This window comes from Camarhynchus parvulus, chromosome 1, assembly GCF_901933205.1.
Source record: "Camarhynchus parvulus chromosome 1, STF_HiC, whole genome shotgun sequence".
Classification (NCBI taxonomy): Eukaryota; Metazoa; Chordata; class Aves; order Passeriformes; family Thraupidae; genus Camarhynchus; species Camarhynchus parvulus.
Window position 1 is genome coordinate 114,728,952 of NC_044571.1, and position 20,839 is coordinate 114,749,790.

The 20,839-nt window shown below is 52.6% G+C and overlaps 1 long non-coding RNA gene across 1 annotated transcript in view; it reads right to left on the minus strand.

Moving 5' to 3' along the window:
* Positions 1-3,754: 3,754 nt before the first annotated feature.
* The window catches only part of LOC115903530, a 39,799-nt gene continuing 22,714 nt past the window's right edge, over positions 3,755-20,839 (minus strand). Inside the window, exons 2-4 of the long non-coding RNA XR_004060696.1 lie at positions 6,601-6,723; positions 5,490-5,583; positions 3,755-4,022 (exon numbers count right to left, since the gene is read on the minus strand). This is a non-coding gene — a long non-coding RNA (uncharacterized LOC115903530). The remainder of the gene's footprint in view (positions 4,023-5,489; positions 5,584-6,600; positions 6,724-20,839) is intronic.

A 20,839-nucleotide genomic window follows, 5' to 3' on the forward strand; every position in this document is an offset into this window, starting at 1 on the left:
GGGACAAGTGCCGATTGGCCGGCTTTTATGGGCGGGCGGGGGCGGGGGGGAGGCGGGGCTCCGGGGGCGGGGCCGGCACAGGTGTGAGGGGCGGGGCCTGCACAGGTGTGAGGGACCCCAGTGCGCCTGCGCGGGGCGGGGCCTTGGGGGATTTAAGGCGCGGGGAGGGCCCGGCGGAGCCATTTGCTCCTCGGCGTTCGGTGGGGTAGGTTCTGTCCGGCCGGGGCCCTATATTTCTGTTCTCTATATTTTCCTCTGCATTTCTTTTCTTTTGTATTTATTTTTCTCAATACCTCTCCTTTCTATCCTCCCTCCCTCCCCTCCCCCACCCCCCACACCCACCCCCCCCCCAACCCCCTCCCTCTCCCCCCTAGCCCTCCCCTCCCTCCCCCTACGGCCGCCCCCCGCCCCCCCTCCTATCCCACCTCTCTATTCCCCTACTCACCCCTATCCTACCTTACCCTACTCCTCCATCCTCTCCCTTCCCTCCCGAACCGGGCTCCCCCGGCCCCGTCCCCTGCCGCCCTGCACACCCCGACCTCTCCCCACCTTCCCCTCACGTACCCCTCCGCTCCCCTATTCTCGTTCTCCATTCCCCGCTCTCCTTCTTTCCTCGCAGCCGCGGGGCTCGGGGTGCCGGGCAATAATAAAGCCCAGAGGGCCGGAGCCCGGCGCCCCCGCCCTCGCTGGATCCCCACACGGGGCCGGACCCGTTCTGCGGGTCCCCCCATTCCAGTCTAAAGCACCGCCCCACACCGCCGGGGTTCCGGCTTTCCCAACATCACACTGGGGGGTGGGGGGTGCGGGTTACAGCGGCCCCCTCGTTAGGAGGGGGTCCCGGGGGGTGGTGGGGGGGTTAGGAAGGGCCCCCTCATTAGGAGGGGGTCCTTGGGGGGTTAGGTAGGGCCCCCTCCGGAGGAGGGGTCCCGGAGGGGCGGGGCGGGCCCCCTCCGGAGGAGGGGGTCCGGGGAGGGGGCGGGGGGGAGGGGGCAACCCCCCACCTGGCCCCGCCCCCCTCCCCGGTCCCCCCTCCTCCGGACGGGGGCCCGGCCCCCCCGGGGACCCCCCCCTCCGGGGGGCCGGGGGGGGGGGGGGGCGGACGGGAGGGCCGTTCGTGTGTGTGTGGTTTTTTTTTACACGTGTTTTACGCCGCAGAGTGACGTGCCCCCCTCTGCTTCCCCCCCACCCCACCAGCCCTCCCCCCCCCCCCGGGCCCCGGTCCGGAGGAGGGGGTCCCCGGGAGGGGGCCGGGCCGGGACCCCGTCCGGAGGAGGGGGTCCGGGGAGGGGCGGGGCCAGGAGGGGGTTGCCCCCCCCCCCCCCCCCCCCCCCGGACCCCCTCCTCCGGAGGGGCCCGCCCCCCCCCCGGGACCCCTCCTCCGGAGGGGCCCTTCCTAACCCCCAAGGACCCCCTCCTAATGAGGGGGCCCTTCCTAACCCCCCCCTCCTCCCGGACCCCCTCCTAACGAGGAGGCCACCCACCCCGGGACCCCCCCCCAAACAAGGGGGTCCCCAAACCCGATCCCCCATCACCCCCGGGACCCCCTCCAAACGAGGGGCCCCCGTGTGATGGGGGAAGCGGAGCCCCGGCGGTGTCCCCGGCGTTCACAACCATGGGAACTGCATGGGGACACCGCCGGGGGCTCCAGCGGGGCCGGGGGCGCCGGGCTCCGGCCCTCTGGGCTTTATTATTGCCCGGCACCCCCAGCCCCGCGGCTGAGGGGAAAGAAGGAATGGAGAGAACGGGAAGAGAGGAGGGATACCAGGGAGGAAAGCGAAAGGGGAAGGGAAAGGCCGGGAGAGGGGCAGAGGGACAGCAGACAGAGAAGGGAGAGAGGGGGGATAGAAGGAGTAGCGGGATAGGGACAGGACAGGAAAGAGGAGAGCGGAGGGTCAGGTTTAGGGGGAGAGGAGGGGACGGTCTGGGGGACAAAGAAGAAGCATACGGGAGGAGAAGGAAGAGTAGGGGAGGGGACAGGAGGGAAGGCCGAAAGGGGAGGAGAAGGAAAGGAGGGAAGAGAGAGAACGGGAATACAGGGAGGAAAAGGAAGCGTAGAGTGGGAGACAGGAGGGGAGGCCGAAAGAGGAGAGAAAGGAATCGGCTTTGAGGAGGAGAGAAAAGGAGGGAGAGAGAAAAGCAGAGAAAGAAGGGGAATACAAGCAGGAGAAAGGAAAGGTAGAGAGGGGAACAGGAGGGGAGAAGAAGCTGCAGAGCGGGGACAGGAGCCACCCGTCCGCAGCGTGCTCAGAGTGAGCAAATGGCGGCCAAAGCGATTTCCGGGTCTTAAATAACCTCGGCCCCGCCCCGCGCAGCCGCACTGGGATCCCGCACACCTGAGCCGGTCCCGGGACCCGCCCCGCACACCTGAGCCGGTCCCGGGACCCGCCCCTGAAGCTCCGCCCCCGGCCCCGCCTCACGGAGTCCCGAGCCCGCCCCGGCCCCGCCTCACGGAGTCCCGGACCCGCCCCCGGGCCTCCGCCTCACGGAGCCGTGACCCCGCCCCCGGGCCCCGCCTCACGGAGCCCTGACCCCGCCCCCGGACCCCGCCTCATGGAGCCCCGGCTCCGCCCCCGGCCCCACCTCACGGAGTCCCGGGCCCGCCCCGAGCCCGCCCCGCCCTACCCGGGATGGGGGCGGGGCCATCGCTCGCGGCCCCGCCCGTGTCCCTCAGACCGGCCCCGCCCGTGTCCCCCAGACCGGCCCCGCCCGTCGCACCGGGCCGAACCGGGGCTGCTCCCGGTGCTGCGCGGAGCCCCGAGCGCTGAGGCGGGGCCGGGGATGGGGCCGGGGTTCTGACTCGGCTCCTGTCGGTGTCGGCTCTCGGGGGGTCCCGAGCGGTGCCGCCTCTCCCGCGGCGGGCGCGGTGTGGGGCGGGAATCGGCACCGGGATGGCCGCGGGCGGCGGGAGCTCCAGAACGGAAAGGCTCCACACGGACGGATCCGGCCGGGGCGGGGGGAGCCCCCGTGCCGGCCCCGGGACCCCCCGGACCCCGCCGCTCCCCGCGGTGCCACGGAATTATTTTTCCCAGTGTAGGCCGAGAATTCTTTATGAGAAAACTCAAAACTCAAGGATGCGGGATCTGAGGGGAGAGGAGAGATTCTGCTATAAATTCAAAACGCATTGCGAAAAATAAATCTATGGAACAGCCCACTCCCACTCCCAGGCTGGATTCTGCATGCCCGTCTGTGATTCCAACTGCTCCGATGGGATTTTCAGCCTGTGGGGCTGTAATGACTTGCCCGGTGCTAAGCAGGACAGGAAATAATGGGAAAACTCTCTGGATCGGGCAGTGGAGCCTCTCAGTAACCGTGTCCCAAAAGTCTGGCAGTGCCCAGCATCTCTGGGTGGAATTTGAGGGATCCCAGCACAGGCCCCCGGCACAGGGCCCCTTGCTTCCTCAAGTTCCCTTGAACCAGGATGATTTTTTGGGGTAGGAACACCCAAAGCCAGCAGAACTGGCCTTAACCACTTTTTGTGGGACCTCTCCTCTCTTCCTCACCAAATTCCCACTGTCAAAACCCATCCCCTCAGTCTCTCCAAGGAATTGGGCTTGGATTTCCCAATCCAGCAGGGCAGAAATGCTGTTGTCCTTATTGTATGTCCTAACTGCAGTAATTGCTTAAGAAATAATTCAATGGAATTATAGGAATGAAGAGAAATCAAGAGCTGCCAGCTCCAGCTAAGGGATGCTCAAACCCCTTATCAATAATTTGCTTTAATTAACCAACTCAAACAAAGTCATTAACACCACACTGATACAGTATGACTCTTTTTAATGGAGTTACGGATAAATATTGCAGAATGTAAAAAACTTTAAAAAGCCAGAAACTCTTTTAAGAGATAGACAGTGTACAGGGGCAGAGAGTCTTGGGATTCAGGAGAAAAAATGCCAAGTTTTCAGTCTTTAGCATCTTCCACTCTCTGGTCCCTGACAGCAAACGTGGCTTCAGCCTCGGGAAGGCACGGGGAGTCAGGGATTTCACGGATCCTGGTGTCACCTCAGCCTTTCAGCAGGTACAGCCTGCAGGGAGAGGGAAGAAAACGGGTCAGAATGGACAGCCTGCTTCCAGAAAATCATCACCATTCACAAAGCATTAGGCAGAGCTGTAAGAACTTCCCCAAAGGTTCATTTCCCTGCGGGCTGAGGGCTCCAAGCTAAAGGCACAGGCTGGACCTGCCATGGACAGACCATGGGAAGCCCAGAAGGAAAAGCTACTGGGCCAATTCCATAAAACATTCCAAAACCAAGCTCCTCACCTGGTGGTGGAAGCACATCTTCTCTCCTGTGGGTTTTTTGGGATCTGCAGTGAACTGCAGGGGGAAAAAACCAAAACCCAAGTATCTCCCCAATTGGAACGGCAAAGTGGGGAAAAAGGATGGAGGGGAACTCCTGGGGTGAATCACTGGGACCCAACCCCTCCAAAGCAATGGAAGCAAAGGCTGAGTGACAAAGCCCTTGGGCCCAGTTTGCTGGGATCCACAGGAAAACTGCTGGGTTTTACTTTGGCAGTAAAGCCGAGCTGGTTCTCACCTCATCAGCCGGGTGCAGCAGCGGCATCCGCAGGGACCTGGCCAGGTGTGCCTGCCTGGCACAGGGCTCCCCACTGCCTGGGAATCTCTGTGCTGCAGGGCACTGTGGCACTGGCCATTAAAACAGCTCCTACCTGCCCTTGCACAAGGCAAGATGGTTTTTCCATACAGCAAATGTTTTTTGAATTAAGCAGATAACACTACACTCAACTGGAGAAGACAAAAATGAGATCTGTTAAATTTTCCTAAGCCAGGCAAAAAAGAAAACCACATTAAAAAAAACAAAACACAACCCCCCAACAACAACAATGAAAAAACCCCAACATATTAAGTCTATTTCAAGAGAGTTTAAATCAGAATGAGGTGACTTGGAAAGCTTGAAAAGCTGCAATGCTGCAAAAAAGCCTTTTCTTACATCACATTGTCCACTTTTTCCAGCCCTGGTGTCAGAGCCACACACTCAGCTTCTGCTGGACAACCTTCCGTTTCCAACTTCCTTAACACTATTTGCTCCCAGCTCTTCCTGCCTGCAGTCACCAAATTTTAGTAGAGCGAAACATCACCTTGATTTATGATGTTGTATTTCAATACAAAGCTACAGCAAAAGCATTAAGTCCATTAGCACAAAAGGCAGAAGAAACATGACTAAAAGTTCAGTGAAGATCTGGAGAAGTGAATCACAACTAACTGGAAACAACTTATCAAATTACTGAGACAAAAATAGGAACCTAATGCTATGCTTGATAAGGAGAAAATGCTAATTACCGTGAAAATTGAAGGAAAGTTACTGACAATCTTGCACAGCACAAGGTACCAATGCCATGAAGCAGACCAGCACACGCTACAATGCACTGAATTACTCTGGGTGAAATAAGCTGTTCTGCAGAAACTATTGGAGCACATGAAGGTTTCACAGAGGTGAATTAAACAAATTATTAATTATAAGGTTAAATCTCACCCTTTCCAGCACCTCCTCCAAGACAGCTTGACGTTCCAGAGTGAGTGGCTCCTCATGGATGACAGCTTGCTTTCCCGGGGTGCCTAGAATATAGCTGAGATGCCACAGGTCAGATCATGCACAGATTCCCACCCTGCAGCACAAATCCGAACACAGCACTCCTCCAGAGCCCTGAGAGACAGCCATGGATTCTGGGGCTGCAGGGAAAAACTGCACAGACACCGAGAACAGCGCAGGGCTGGCTGGCAGAAGCAGCATTACTCTCCAAGGAAAGTGCCAATCTGCAGCCAGGTCAGTGCTTTAGGGAATTCTACTGCCAAAAAACAAGGTATCAGAGCTGTGGAATTAAGAAAAAAACCCCAAAGCACTGTCCAGAGCACAAGGGTGAACATCCACAGCAAAATGAATGGGAACTTCAGAAAAAAACAGAGACATTAACACTAGTTCAGGTGAACACTGTCCATCAGAACAATGCTTGCATAAAGGGCCTCTGGCACAAAGCCTTGATTCACTATATAGTTATTGAACAATACCTTAAGACCACTTTTAAGTGCTATAAACTGACTAAACCCAAGCACATTTTCATTTTCTAGACAGATTTTAAATGGCTGAGTGAGAGTCTCAAGCACACACTCAGCCGTCAGATTTGCCTTTGCCCCCCTTAGAGACAGAGCAGATGTGGCCAGCACAGGTCAGACCTGCCCCAAGTGCTGCCTGAGCCCCTCTGGCCACGCTGCCTGCTGGTAATGCTGACCCCAAAGGGGCTCCAGACAGGCCTGGCTGGTGCTTGGTTTGTGTACGCTCCTGAGAAAATGAGAAGGAACCCTCCCGTGCCCTGGACCTGGTGGTATTTTCTCGGCAGGAATGCAATTTCTCATACAAAAGGCAGACCTGGCTGGTTTGGGTTTGTTTATTTTTCTAGGAGTTGCCTTACACCGTGATGTTCCTCACAACTGAGCACTGTGATGCCAACAGCAGCGATACAGAAAACCACTCTGGGGCAGAGCAGCAGAAAAAGCCACCTCTAGACTTCCCAGAGATACAACAGGAGAGCCCTCAGTGCAATCCTGGTGAGTGAAGTGGAGCTGGCACATGACCATTCTGTACTTACCTTTCAACGGAGTCAATAGTGAAACAGAACAAATCTCTCTTGTAGTCGAGGCTCCTCGAGGTGCACCTGTAGATGCTGCCGAGTGTCTTTGAGCAGCCAGAGCAGAATAAGGTTTCTACTAAGCTGTAAGTAAGAAATAACATTGATTCAGAAAAAAATAAAAGGAAGCACCTCACCCCATCCCTTTCCTTAAAAAAAAAATAACAATTCATTGTAATTTTTTTAAGCATTCATTCTTGCTTTACACATGCTCTGGACATGCATGTGGTCCTTTCTGTGCACTGCCCTGGCCCCCCATGTCCCCTGTCCTCAGGTGCCCCATGCACCTCCAGGTGCCAGCCAGCACCCAAGGGAGCCGGGCCCCAAAACTGGGGGCACCAAACTGGGCCAGGCGCCTGCAGCCCCTCTGGCCACGTGCTGGACCTGGGCAGTGCAAGGATCCCAGACAAGCGCCACCTGTCAGGAAATGCCACAGCTCTGTCCCAGAAAGGAGACAGAGGAGCCCTGCAACTTCAGTCCAGTAAAGGGAGAGGCCACTGGGGAACGTGCCCAAGGGGTTTTTTCTTTCTCCCTTTCTCTCCCTTTCTCCCTCCCTCTCCTGATTTTTTTCTCTCATTCTCTCCCTCTGTCTCTCCCCCAGTTTTTGCTCTCTTTTCTCTCCCTCTCTCCTGTTTTTTCCTCTTTGTCTCTCTCTCTCTCTCTCCCTCTTTTATTCTCTCTCTCTCTCCCTCTCCTGTTTTTTTCTCTCTCTTTGTCCCTCCCACTCTCTCCCTTCTTCTCTCCCTCTCCCAGGTTTTTCTTTCTCTCCCTCTCCCTCCCCTGCTTTTTCCCTCTCCCTTTTTTTCTCTCTTTCTCTCCCTCCTCCCCTCATTTTTTTTCTCTCTTTTTCCTTTTTCTCTCTCTCCCTCCTTCTCTCCCTCTCTTTCTCTTCCTCTCCCATTTTTTCCTCTCTCTTTCTCTCCCTCCCATTTTATTCTCTCTTTTTCTCTCTCTCTCCCATTTTATTCTCTCTCCCTCTCTCTCTCTCCTGGTTTTTCCTCTCCCCCCCATTTTATCCTCTCTTCCTCTCTCTCTTTCTCTCTCCCTCCCTTTCTCTCGGGGCTGCAGCCTCCTTTAATCCCAAACTCCCAAACCTTCCCAAACCACCTGCCCCATTTCCCCCCGAACCTGTTATTTTACCCCAAAGTTCAGGAGCTCAGCCTTGTGCAGACCCCAGAGTGCCTGGGCCGTGTAATAAACCTGCCAAAGTCAGCAGAGACACCAAACCCATCCCAGAGCTTTCCACCCACAGCTTCAGCCCTCAGACTGTCTGTGAACACATCAGCTTTCCTCTCAGACTCTTATCTGCCTTTGGCTTTATTCCTTTACCACTTCTTTTTCACGTTAAAGTGAAGCAATGTATTTCCCCATTGCCAGGGAAAGACAGCTTCAGTATTTTTATAATGCTCCTTTCTGATTCAGTCTTGGTTTTTACATTCTGCTTGGGGTTTTGCTAGATAATAAACAAAGTGGGCCTGATTCCTTGGGAAATAAAATATACAAAAGTGATTTAGTGCTGGCTTCCCAGACGTGCTCATAAGAAGTTTCCTGAAGCAAACTGGTATTTCAAAACCTCGTCCCGAAATGTATATTCATCTCTGAGATGAAAAGAAAAGATTCTGGAGCAAATAATGCACCACAAAGATGCAGCCAGGGGAATATATTTATGGTGAAAGCAATGGCTGAGCAAAACACTTCATTATAGCAGGGAGAGGACTCAGACAGGCTCTGAGACAAATAAGCACGCGCAGTGCTCAGTCCTGAGGTGTGAGAGGCGTTAAGACGAAGTGTGTTTGTGCTCAAAACCGTCCCAGCTCTCCTGCAGATGCCTGCGAGCCCTCACACAGGAGAAAAGGCAGGAGAGGTGTTTCCAGGGGAGCCAGGGAGCTGGGCCAGGGCTGGCCCGCCCGTGAACAGCCCCTTCCCTTTGCCTGCCCTGGAAATGCTCCCTGAAATTCGATTCAATACCCACTCTGCCCTCCTGATTCCACCCCAGAGTCTGACTGAGGCTGACCTGACACTCCCTGGCTACTTGTGGAAGCAAAGAGCAGGAGAAAACCAGAACTGTGCTGGCAGGGAAGGGCATCTTCAGCTGGAGATTTCTGTCAGAGCTTCCTCTATTGGGCTGCCATGCAGAAAATGTTCCAGCTGTCAGTGAGGACAAGCAAAACGCACCCAGAAGCACAAATGTTCTGGTTTTAGCAACACCAAGGAGCAGGAGTGGCTGTGACAGGAGGGTTTACAAGCCATGTACAGCCACAGAGTTTATTCCATTCCAGGGATCAGAAGGGTTTGAAGCCAGTGTGTCCTCAGTGACAGCAAATACAACCAATTGCCTCATCCTAAAAACAAGTCAGGGGGAAAGAGAAAATGCTGTATTGACCTCAGCTGTCTGCAGCAGAACAAAAGCAGAGCACAAATGGCTGCCTGAGATCTCAGCCCTCCACTCCCAGCCCTTTAAAAATGAAAGAGGGAGCTAATTTTACCATTAGGCTTTCTGTTCTTTTATCTCATCCTTTGCCTGCCCCTCCAAAAAGGCTCCTCACCCCAATGTGTCACCACCTGAGCAGTGGAAATTCTGAGGCATTATGGAAAAGTAAACTTTGCTGTAAACTTTTCTGTTGTAGGCAGTGAGCCCCACCAGGGTCTGTGCCAGCGATGCTGCTCTTTAAAGCACCTCCCAGAACAAATCCTGCTGCTCAGGGGAGTTCTCTGAGGTGCAGTTCTAACCAAACACAACCTGAGTATCAGTGAACACGTCACACAGCTCCTTTCAGCACCCCCTCTCCTTTAAACATCTCTCTTCATTCCAACAACAGCAAAACCTTGAGAGCTCACAGCCATTTCAGCGACAAATCCCACACCTCTGTGCAAAAAAGGCACTTCAAAAGCAGAAAACTCACCCTGGAGCAGCCACAGCACCTGCATGAATTCTGTTCCCCACTGCTGCTGTGGGCCTGAATCCTCCCAGGTGCCCTGAATTGCCAGAAGTGATGAGCCCAGCAGCACCAGGGACTGGCAGGGCAATGCTCCTGCATCTGGAGTTTCCAAAGGCTGCTGGGGGCAGCAAATCACCTCCAGAGCCCAGCAAACACTGCCTCACACACTGGCACATCCACTGGGGTCCAGCCAACACAAACTCCATGTGTGGAGGCCAAGGATGCTGGTGACTGAGTGCCTTCTGCAGGGCCAGGCTGCCCTGAGCCTTTGGGGACGTCCAGAAGCCCCCATGGGGGATCAGGCACAGCCTGGACTCCGAGATCCTCCAGGTCGTTTCCAGCCTGAATGATTCTGGGGCTCCAAGCGGTTCCTGGTGAGCAGAGGCAGGGTGCAGGTGCCCAGATGTCTGTGCTGCTGCCCCAGGATGTCTCCAGCAGCCTTCACTCCACTCCCCAGCTTTGTGCACGTCTCTTGAAGCAGCCACGTGCAGTGATGGGCCTGCAGCCATCAGGAATGGAGTTTGTGCAGCAAGGGATGTGTGCAGGGCAATGGAGCACTGCCTGTGCAGTGATGGGACTGGAACCATCAGGAATGGAGTTTGTGCAGCAAGGGATGTGTGCAGGGCGATGGAGCACTGCCTGTGCAGTGATGGGACTGGAACCATCAGGAATGGAGTTTGTGCAGCAAGGGATGTGTGCAGGGGAATGGAGCACTGCCTGTGCAGTGATGGGACTGGAACCATCAGGAATGGAGTTTGTGCACCAAGGGATGTGTGCAGGGGAATGGAGCACTGCCTGTGCAGTGATGGGCCTGGAACCATCAGGAATGGAGTTTGTGCAGCAAGGGATGTGTGCAGGGTGATGGAGCACTGCCTGTGCAGTGATGGGTCTGGAACCATCAGGAATGGAGTTTGTGCAGCAAGGGATGTGTGCAGGGGAATGAGGCACTGCCTGTGCAGTGATGGACTGGAACCATCAGGAATGGAGTTTGTGCAGCAAAGGATGTGTGCTGGAACCATCAGGAATGGAGTTTGTGCAGCAAGGTGGGATGTGTGCAGGGTGATGGAGCACTGCCTGTGCAGTGATGGGACTGGAACCATCAGGAATGGAGTTTGTGCAGCAAGGGATGGGGCCCTCCGAGGCAACCCAGAATGGAGTTTGTGCAGCAAGGATGTGTGCAGTTTGATGGGCTGCCACAGTTGATTGTGAGTGCCTGTGATGTGTCTGGACACAGGTGGTTTGTGCAGCAAGGGATGTGTGCAGGGGAATGAGGCACTGCCTGTGCAGTGATGGGCCTGCAGCCATCAGGAATGGAGTTTGTGCAGCAAGGGATGTGTGCAGGGGAATGGAGCACTGCCTGTGCAGTGATGGGCCTGCAACCATCAGGAATGGAGTTTGTGCAGCAAGGGATGTGTGCAGGGGAATGGAGCACTGCCTGTGCAGTGATGGGCCTGCAACCATCAGGAATGGAGTTTGTGCAGCAAGGGATGTGTGCAGGGGAATGAGGCACTGCCTGTGCAGTGATGGGCCTGGAAACCATCAGAAAGTTTGTGCAGTAAGATGTGTGCAGGCACTGCCTGTGCAGTGATGGGTCACCATCAGAATGGGTTTGTGCAGCAAGGGATGTGTGCAGGGTGATGAGCACTGTGTGCAGTCTGGAACCAAGATGGGTTTGGAGCAAGTTGTGCAGAGCAGTCGTGATGGGACTGGAACCATCAGGAATGGAGTTTGTGCAGCAAGGGATGTGTGCAGGGCGATGGAGCACTGCCTGTGCAGTGATGGGACTGGAACAAGAAAAGTGTTTTTTTACCCAAAGGATGTGTGCATGGAAGGAGCACCCGGAGTGTGGCTGCACCATCAGGAATGGAGTTTGTGCAGCAAGGGATGTGTGGGGGAATGAGGCACTGCCTGTGCAGTGATGGGCCGCAGCCAGTTATTTGCAGGCAATGGACACTGCCGTCAGTTGATGGAACCATCAGGAATGGAGTTTGTGCAGCAAGGGATGTGTGTGCAGGGGACTGCATCAGGAATGGAGTTTGTGCAGAAGTGTGTCAGGGGATGGGCACTGCCTGTGCAGTGATGGGCCTGGAAACCATCAGGAATGGAGTTTGTGCAGCAAGGGATGTGTGCAGGGCAATGGAGCACTGCCTGTGCAGTGATGGGACTGGAACCATCAGGAATGGAGTTTGTGCAGCAAGGGATGTGTGCAGGGCAATGGAGCACTGCCTGTGCAGTGATTGAATTTCGCTGGGTACACTCTTCACCTGCAGCCTCAGGTTGTGCAGCAAGGTGTGTATGAGCCCCCTGTTGCATTTGACGCCGCCAGCAGGTCAGTCCCATGATGTGCCAGCAAGAGTGTGATGGAGCACTGCCGTGCAGTGTGGGCTCGGCACCACTGCCTGTGCAGTGCGTCAGTGATGAGGCCCAGGCTGGATGCCATTCATCTAAACCATCAGGGAGTTCACAACGTACACTGCCTGTGCAGTGGGGATGGAACCACAGTGGGTTTGTGCAGCAGGGATGTTGCAGGCATGGAGCACTGCCTGTGCAGTGATGGGCTGGACCATCAGGAATGGAGTTTGTGCAGCAAGGGATGTGTGCAGGGGAATGAGGCACTGCCTGTGCAGTGATGGGCCTGGAAACCATCAGGAATGGAGTTTGTGCAGCAAGGGATGTGTGCAGGGCAATGGAGCACTGCCTGTCCAGCCCTGCCTCAGGGATTTCCTCTGCTGGGCTCACCACAGCCAGCAGGGCTTTGTGTGACACCCAAAACCTGTTAGCACATTTGGAAACCCTCCCCTGCCAGCAGGAAGCACTCAGGGATCCCATGACAAACTGGCTGCCAGCAGCCCTGGAGATTGTTTGATGGCACTGCAGGCCCGTGCCATTCACACAGAGCCAAAACGTCCCTGCTCCCCTGGGGATGGCACAATGCCAGAGCTGGCAGTTTTTTTTTTTTCCCTGGAGGATGAAGTCGCGGTTACTGGCCTGGTAGGTTTCTGTCACCAGCTGATCTTTAAGGTCAGACATGTCAGCCCCAGTTAGAGTTACCCAGGGTCAGCGGCCAGGAGCCCTGGAGATGTTTGGCTGGTGGTTTCTGAGAGGATGGACAATGCCCTGCAGCCCTGGAGATGTTTGGCTGGTGGTTTCTGAGAGGATGGACAATGCCCTGCAGCCCTGGAGATGTTTGGCTGGTGGTTTCTGAGAGGATGGACAATGCAGCCCATCCCCTAAAATCCCTCCCCAGATTTCACAATCTCCTGTCACTGATGGATCAAGTGCTAACCATGGAGCTGTCCCACAGGTTAGCAGGAAATAACGAAGCCCAGATTACTCACTGTGGATTTACTGCCCTAACACGTGACTGAAAATCCACCCCTCCCTCTAAGGTACACTTGGGGACTTTTAAAGTTGTGTAATTATTTTGTTTTATTGAATTCTTCTATGTAATTCTTTTTTGTTTTCTTTTGTTTGTTTTTCTCTTACTCCCTTTCAACGCCTTCCCTGCACTCTGTGGTTACTGATTTGTCTCTGAGGTGTGACCCCTGTGGAACAGGAGAAGGAGAGCTGAACATATCTGTGTAATGGGGCTTGATGCTGCCAGGTTTCCCTACATAATTCATGTGGTGGCAAATGCATTTCCCAGAATTTCAGTGAGAAAATCTTGGTTGATGTCAACAGGGACACTGCCAGGATGAGTACCACCATTCCAGAGTAAGAGAAGGAAGTACAGAAAAAGAAATGCCCAGGGGTTGGCTCTAGTGGCCCTCTGTGCTCCATTTGATCTTTTTATCCTTTTTCTTTTTATCTTTTCTATCTGCTCTGGCAGCATGTCCCAAAGGGACAGCCCACCCTAAACACCTGCCCAGGCTCTCTCCAAAGCCCTGCAACAACACAACAATTCTCTCTTTCCCCACGCACACTCAAACCTGACTGACAACAACCTTCTCTCAGCATATTCAGGCCTTGCTTTGTGCTTTTCACAGGATCCTTTCACTGCTGTAATTAATTCTCTGCATCTGGCCAAAGATTGCATTTTTGATCTTCCCAAGCATTAAGTTATGCTATTAATATGTAAATTAGTAGTTTGTGGTTTTCTTGGAGCAGAAGAACATTTTTTAAAAAGATTTTAATGCTAATTTCACCACGGTGGTCCCTTTATGTTGCACAAAAGTGTAAGTTTTGCTTACATTTCACTGCAGAAAGCCAAAGTGAAAATCAGATTCCATTGCAGCAGGGAGCGCTGACACTGGGCAGCCCCAGCCCCTGCCAGAGCCAGCAGGGAGCTGCTGGAAAACCAGGAATAAACGTGCTGGAATTGGGTGCATTTGGGCACGCAAATCCTGAACTCTGTAAGGAAAAGAACAAAGTGTGGGGTAGGAGTCAGAATGATCCAGCAGACAGTCACAGAATCACAAATCCCAGCCCTGGAAGTGTCCAAGGTTTGGGGCAACCTGGGCTAGTGGAAGGTGTCCCTGCAAAGGACACAGTTTTACACCTAAATGTGACTCCTGCTTTGCCACTTGCACTCTAGGAAATTCAAAGGGTAGATAATTTTGTGTGTAAAACAAATGATAAAAAAAAATCCAAACAAACAAAAAATGCTTTCCCCATGTTCTAAGTCCTAGGTAAACTCACTGTTGTGACTTTAGGAGCAGAAGAGCTTGGCCCACCAGCAGAGTTATAATTTAACAAGTTCAATTTCATCCACAGACACATCCAGCTTTGTTTGTCCTTCACCACTTAGCTTGGGGGAAATGGGGCAGGATAACTCAAATTCTGCAGTTACTGTAAGAGAAACCACGGCTTTCAGTCCTGGATTAATAAACCACATTGCTGAGAGGAGAGTGATCAAACCCACTTCTTCTTTCTGCTCTGTGTATCTTCTCCTGGGAAGATGAGAAGCCTCAGCTTCTCCATGTTTTACTCCTTTGGAATGTGATTTGGAGAACTGTTTACCCAGCATGTGAATTGTTTTTACTTAATAGTCAATCCCAGCCAGCTGTGTCGGACTCTCTGAGTCTGTCACGAGTTTTTATTATTCATTCTTGTCCAGCCTCCTGATGTCTCCATTCTCTTTATTTAGTATAGTTTTAGTACATCATTTTCTTTTAATATAATACAATAAATCAGCCTTCTGAGAACTTGGAGTCTTTTCTCATGTCTCACCTCGTCCTGGGGACCCTCACAACACCACAACACCTGGGCTGTCCTGTACACTTTGATTTCTGGAGCTATGCTCTTTTCAGTGGCATTTCCCCAGCTGCCTTCCCCTTGATTTCCCTCTCCCCATCTGCTTTCCCTGCCTGCCTTTCTTTCAGCCCTTTCCCAAATTGTGCTGTCCCGTGGTGACTCTGGTTTTCCTGTGAAGCCAGGCTGCCATTTGGCTCCTGCAGCTGCAGCAGGATGCACCCTGCTGTTCCTTGGGTGCCCTGGAGAACGGGTGGGGAGCCACAGCCATTCCTCAAGTGTCCTTTTGCCCCGTTTCCCAGCATTAAAATAATTTGCTTTTCACACAGTTGCCTTAAAAAATCGTAACTCAGCAGGGCAGGGAAACACAAACAAATGCATTTATTTGTGGCATAAAGGGGACAACAGGGAGGGACAGGATGAATAAAACCAGTAGATGTAGAATGGGTACTAAGGAAGGAATTGTTTTCTGGCCCAGGGTGCCCAGAGCAGCCGTGGCTGCCCCTGGATCCCTGGCAGTGCCCAAGGCCAGGCTGGATGGGGCTTGGAGCAGCCTGGCACAGGGGAAGGTGTCCCTGCCCTTGTGTGGATGATCTTCAAGGTCATCCCCAGGCCGAAGCCCCCTGTGATTCTGTCAGAGATCACTGAGGTGCCACGGGGAGCTCCTGAGTGGCCCTGAGCCAGCCCAGGAGGGCACTGGGCTGGAAGCTGCTGCTGGAGTCAATGCACTAAAAAAGGCAGAGCCAGTTTCCAGCCAGGTCAGCTGTACAAGGAGGCTGCCCTGCGCTTAAATCAGCTCCAACACGGAGTGAAAACACCTCCTTCAGCAGTAGCTGCTCACTGGGAGGGCATCCAGAATCTCCTGCTGCACGGGAACCTCCAATTCCTGCAGCTGGGCATTCAGCACTGCAGAGATGGACACACTCAATGCGTCCATGGAGCGCCTCCCTTGGGAGGTTCTGACATTAAACTGAGTAAAAAAGCAGGAATGTGGGCAAATTAAACTAATTTAAAAATTTAAATTATATTAAATACATTAAAATTAAAAATTAAAAATGGAAATTAAATTAAAGTTTAAAATAAAAACTGAAGTAAAATACAAAAATAGAAAAATAGAAGAAAAAATGGGGTGTTCTGAAGGCTGGGAATCAGTCTGGGACCTGAACCAAACTCGCTGACACCAAACCGTGTAGAATTTTTTGCCACCACCATGAAATTTTTCAAATTGGCTTAAAATCCTATTTTAAACCCAAATGACTGATCTGGAGTTTTTGTATGTGTTCTGGGTCTCAAAGTCCTTAGGTTCTTCTTCATGAATTTTGCATTAAATCATAAAAGCTGGAGTTATGTTTTAAGTTAGGAAGAACTTCAAAAGTTTGGATTCTTCCTTAATCCATTGACTCAAAGGATTTTAAGAACATCAAACACAGCTCCACTTCCAACTAAATCCTAATAGCTGGCGTAATAAATTCATATATATATGTATATATATGCATATATATTTGCATATAGGCACATAACTGCAATAAAACCCCTTATTCCCTGCCTGAAAGGAATTTCTGAGCCTGAATTCCTGCAGGCCATGTATGTCACCTCTGGCATAAACAGCCCATGAATGTTTGCAACGAGGCCCTTTGATCAGCTCTTGGTTTATTCCTCCCAGGGCTCATTTGGGGTGTTTTTTGTCATTTTGTGTGGCACTGCTCGTGTCCAGCCAAGGGAGCAGAGGTTTAACATTGCTCCATTGTGCTCTGGAGCTCCAGGGGCTCTGCTGCTGCCTGCACAGGGGGCAGAGGTGATTTCCCCTGGCCTTGCTCCCACCAGGGCTTTCCCCGCTGCTCATTTGGATGGGATGGCCCAGCCTGAGCCCGGGGCTGCTCTGAGGAGCAGCTCTGCTGGCTCTCAGTCTCAGCAATTCTCAGTCTAAGCCCTGCTTTCAACTGATTTCCCCTGGGAACTGAAAACTCTGCAGCTCTGCTACCAAAAGGTGAAATACCGGGGAAGCAGTCGGAGGCAGAAGGGCCTGTGCTAAAGCTCCGAGGAATGAGAGCTGCACTTGACAATTTTCCCTGTTCCAGTGCTTGTTAAGGGTGGTATTTTTAGAGCTGGGAACACATCCCTGCTCCCAAGTTGTCCCATTTCCTCAGCTGCAGCTGCTTCCTTATGCTCTGCTTGTGCATGGCAGGACAGCCAGAGCTTCTAGCAAGTTTAATTCTCCGTGAAAATGTTTGGCTCAAAGTTGTGTCCAGGGCCCTGTCAGCAGCACAAGGACAATAAAACCCAGTTTTGCCTTAGTGACCTCCAAAAGCTCCTGCAGCACAGAGAGCTCTGTTTTCTCTGTGAGCCGTTCCCTGTGCCCAAAGAACGAGGATGTTGGCATGAAATAAATAAATCTCCAGCCACAACAGGTTATTACCCAAGCCTGAGTGGGAGCTGGATGCCATCTCTGGCTTGGCACTCAGCTTCCTCCATGGAAACCTGCTTTTCCTTCCCACTGAGTGGACATAAAAATGCACCCTATTTGTGGTGGAACAGCAATTTGTCAGTAAAGGATCTCGGGTTTTCAGCCAAAAGGATGTGGAGAGCCAAAAGGGGAACAAAAGGGGTTTGAGAGAGGATTCCAGAGGTGCAAGGGACACTCAGGAGCTGGGGCTGCCAGAAGTCGCTGCCCTTGGGGCTCAGAGCAAGGCTGGGCTCCCCAGACCCCAGCTCTGGGAATTTGGGGGGTTTGGAGCACCCCATTCCTGTTCCCTGGATACCAGGGCAGTGCAGACCTCACCTCTGGAAATTTGGGAATTTGGAGCACCCCATTCCTGTTCCCTGGATCCCAGGGCAGAGCAGACCCAGCTCTGGGAATTTGGGAATTTGGAACACCCCATTCCTGTTCCCTGGATACCAGGGCAGTGCAGACCTCACCTCTGGGAATTTGGGAATTTGGAACACCCCATCCCTGTTCCCTGGATCCCAGGGCAGAGCAGAGGGATGCCCAGCCTGGTCACAGCTGCCTCTGGAGCTGGGGTGGCAGGGCAGGGTCACTGGGTAGGTCCTGCCAAGCCCACACTCATTTGCCAGGTGTGTGCCAGCACCTCGGTTGAGGATGAGATGTCCTCCTTTCCCATTAAAGCCAGCTCCTGATTTGCAGTTCTGACGGGGGATAATTGCTCCAGCAGCATTCCAAGCCGGGCTGCAGTTTTGGAGTGGGCACGCGTTAACAGCAGGGATTTAATTTGTGTGTCCATTTGTAACGCAAGGAGAGAGCCTTTCAGGCGCCACTGTAAGTGATGTTTTTGCCTCTGATACATATTGGAGGCCACATTCACAAGAAATACTTGCATGAATAAAAGATGAGAGCAGCGATTCCTCAGCCTCGCCAAACAAAGAAAACAAACACTGCCTTGGGGACACCGAGTACAAACAGATGCACGGAGGCTTGCCTTACCTAAGGAGGGGAGAGGAGCTGCCAGAAACAAACATTTAATTTGGGCAGAACTGCCAGAATTCTGACACTAAGTGGTCTTGAACATCAGCTAATCAAAATAGCTGCTAACCAGCTCGGGAGAGGAACTTGTAATTAGCAGCATAATGAAATTTGCACTCTAGGCTTCCACTGCCTCTCTCCTTCCGAGGAATAAAGGCCTCCAGTGGTCAGTGACATCTGTTTTATTTAGGAGGTGGGAATTCTCAGAGGTGCTGGAGTCACTTCTACAGAGAATCACAGTGATGGATGAGCTTCTGCTCCCCAGAAACAAAAGCAGTGCCTGCTTCCCACAGACCACAGCTTAAAACGCTCTTGCTCAACTCCCCCTGAGTGCTGTGGCCCGAGCCCACTGGGGTTTGGTGGCTTCTGAGCTATATGCAGGGTTTTTCATCCCAAAACAAGTTCTCAGGTAGTTTCTTGTGAATGTGATATAACTGCCATGATGTCACACTGATATTGGGATAAGTCCCCTGATATCACACTGATATTAATCTGATATCACACTGATATCGGTATAACTCCCCTGATATCACACTGATATTAACCTGATATCACACTGATACTGCAATAACTCCCCTGATGTCACACTGATATTAATCTCATATAACTGCCCTGATATCACACTGATATTGGGATAATTCCCCTGATATCACACTGATATTAACCTGATATAATTGCCCTGATGTCACACTGATATTGGGATAACTCCCCTGATATCACACTGATATTAACCTGATATCACACTGATACTGGAATAACTCCCCTGATATCACACTGATGTTGGGATAACTCCCTGCACTCTGAGCTGCCTCCTTTGCCCAACACCTGCTCCTCCTGAGCCCAGTGGCAGTTTCACATAAGAGGAGATTATCCCTGGGTCTCACCTGCTGCTGGAGGCCCCCTTTGGAGGTTCTGGATGGAGACCTCAGCTCCACGGCAGGAAAATGGCCAGTGCATCAATGACTGGCCACGTTCCCCACTCCAGAGCCTGGAGCAATGAGTCATTAACCCAAGCATGTAATTAACTTGGACCGGGGACACACTGTATTCACACTGATTATGGAAAAGAACCCCAAACAACACAAGCCAAGAACAAAAACCTCCCAAGGACTCAGTATGAAATAAAGCAGAATGCAGCCCACTTCACCCCAAGGATAGCCAGTGCTCTGCCAGGGACCCACAGGCAGCCCTGGTGACAGAAATAAATCAGAGGAGTGCAGCGTCCCCCTGGCACAGGGCACCTGCTCTGCACTGTGAGGAGAGCCAGGAATTACCATTTTGACTGGAGCATGCATGGAAAACTCTGCATTCTGAGCAGGGCCCTTGGATCTCCTGCTTCCAGGGAAGCACAGAGGGAGAACACCTGCCCTCAGGTGGAGGTGCAGCTCTGCATCTGCAGGGAGAGCAGGACAAGAGCCCCTTGCTCTGTTTCTTGTTCTAACTGGCCTTTGAGGACCTCAATTGATAATTCCCTACTTTTCCACACTGGAAGTCCCATGTTGTACCATTTATCACTGCCCTAGGGAATGCAGGAAGCAGATTTTGGAAAACTTGGCAAAAGGAACTTTCTGATAAGCTCAGGAGAGGGTGTGATGGACAAGAGAGGTATCCAAAGTGAGTGTGAGCATTTGTGTTTGTGCTGCACTCCAGGGGAGCTGGACACAGCAGCTATGGAAGCAAAAGGGTACGTGTGGCTTGGAAATGCAGCCAGCTTTCCAAAGAAACCCTGAGAATTGTCTGTGAGGCCACGCTGGAGCACTCAGGGGGATGCCTGCAGTTCCTCCTCTGCCCTGGCATGTGTGTTCAGAACAAGCTTGGGCCAGGGGGAGAGGAGGTGGCCAAAGCCTCCACAAAGGGAATTTTCTGCCCCAGGAAATTCCTTTGCCTTGCATCCATTCAAACCTGGGAGCACTCAGACCAGCAGAACTGGCCCCAATGTCCCTCACTTGTCCCTGGAATTACTGGGGAGGGGAGCTGCTCTCTTTCACTCTGCTCACCCTTCTCTGCTCACACTTCTCTTTTTGGCCCAGGCCAGAGTAAAATCCTGCAATCTCTGTGTCAGCACCCAGAGCACCTGAGAAAATACATCACACTGAGGGAGCAACCACTGCTGCTGCTGCTGGGGCTGCAGGAGGGAAGCAGGAATTGGTGAGAATTGTTCTGATATTGCCCATGTCATTATTGTCTACCAGCTCTTTTTTTATTATTATTATTATTTACATCACCATATTATATGCAAAATGAACGAAGAGTAAAAATACATTTGGACATGAAGTCTGTTAGAATCACAGCCTGATTCTCAGAAAATGCCTGGAAAGCATCTCTGACCACAGTGGGTGGAACAACAGAGCCCTGCCAAAGTCAGATGTTTTTATTTGCCACAGACAGATGATGACAATTATTAGTGCGTTGTACTCTGCCCCCTTGCAGCAAAGCCAGCAGTGCCACACACCCTGGTGGCTAACCCCTAATAACCAATAATTACAGCAGACAGTCCTCCCATCACACCTTTACTGGGCTGGCCATTGTGCAAGTCACATTTGCCAGAGCAGAAACCAAAGAGGGTCACCGGCAGATCTGATCTGGACACATC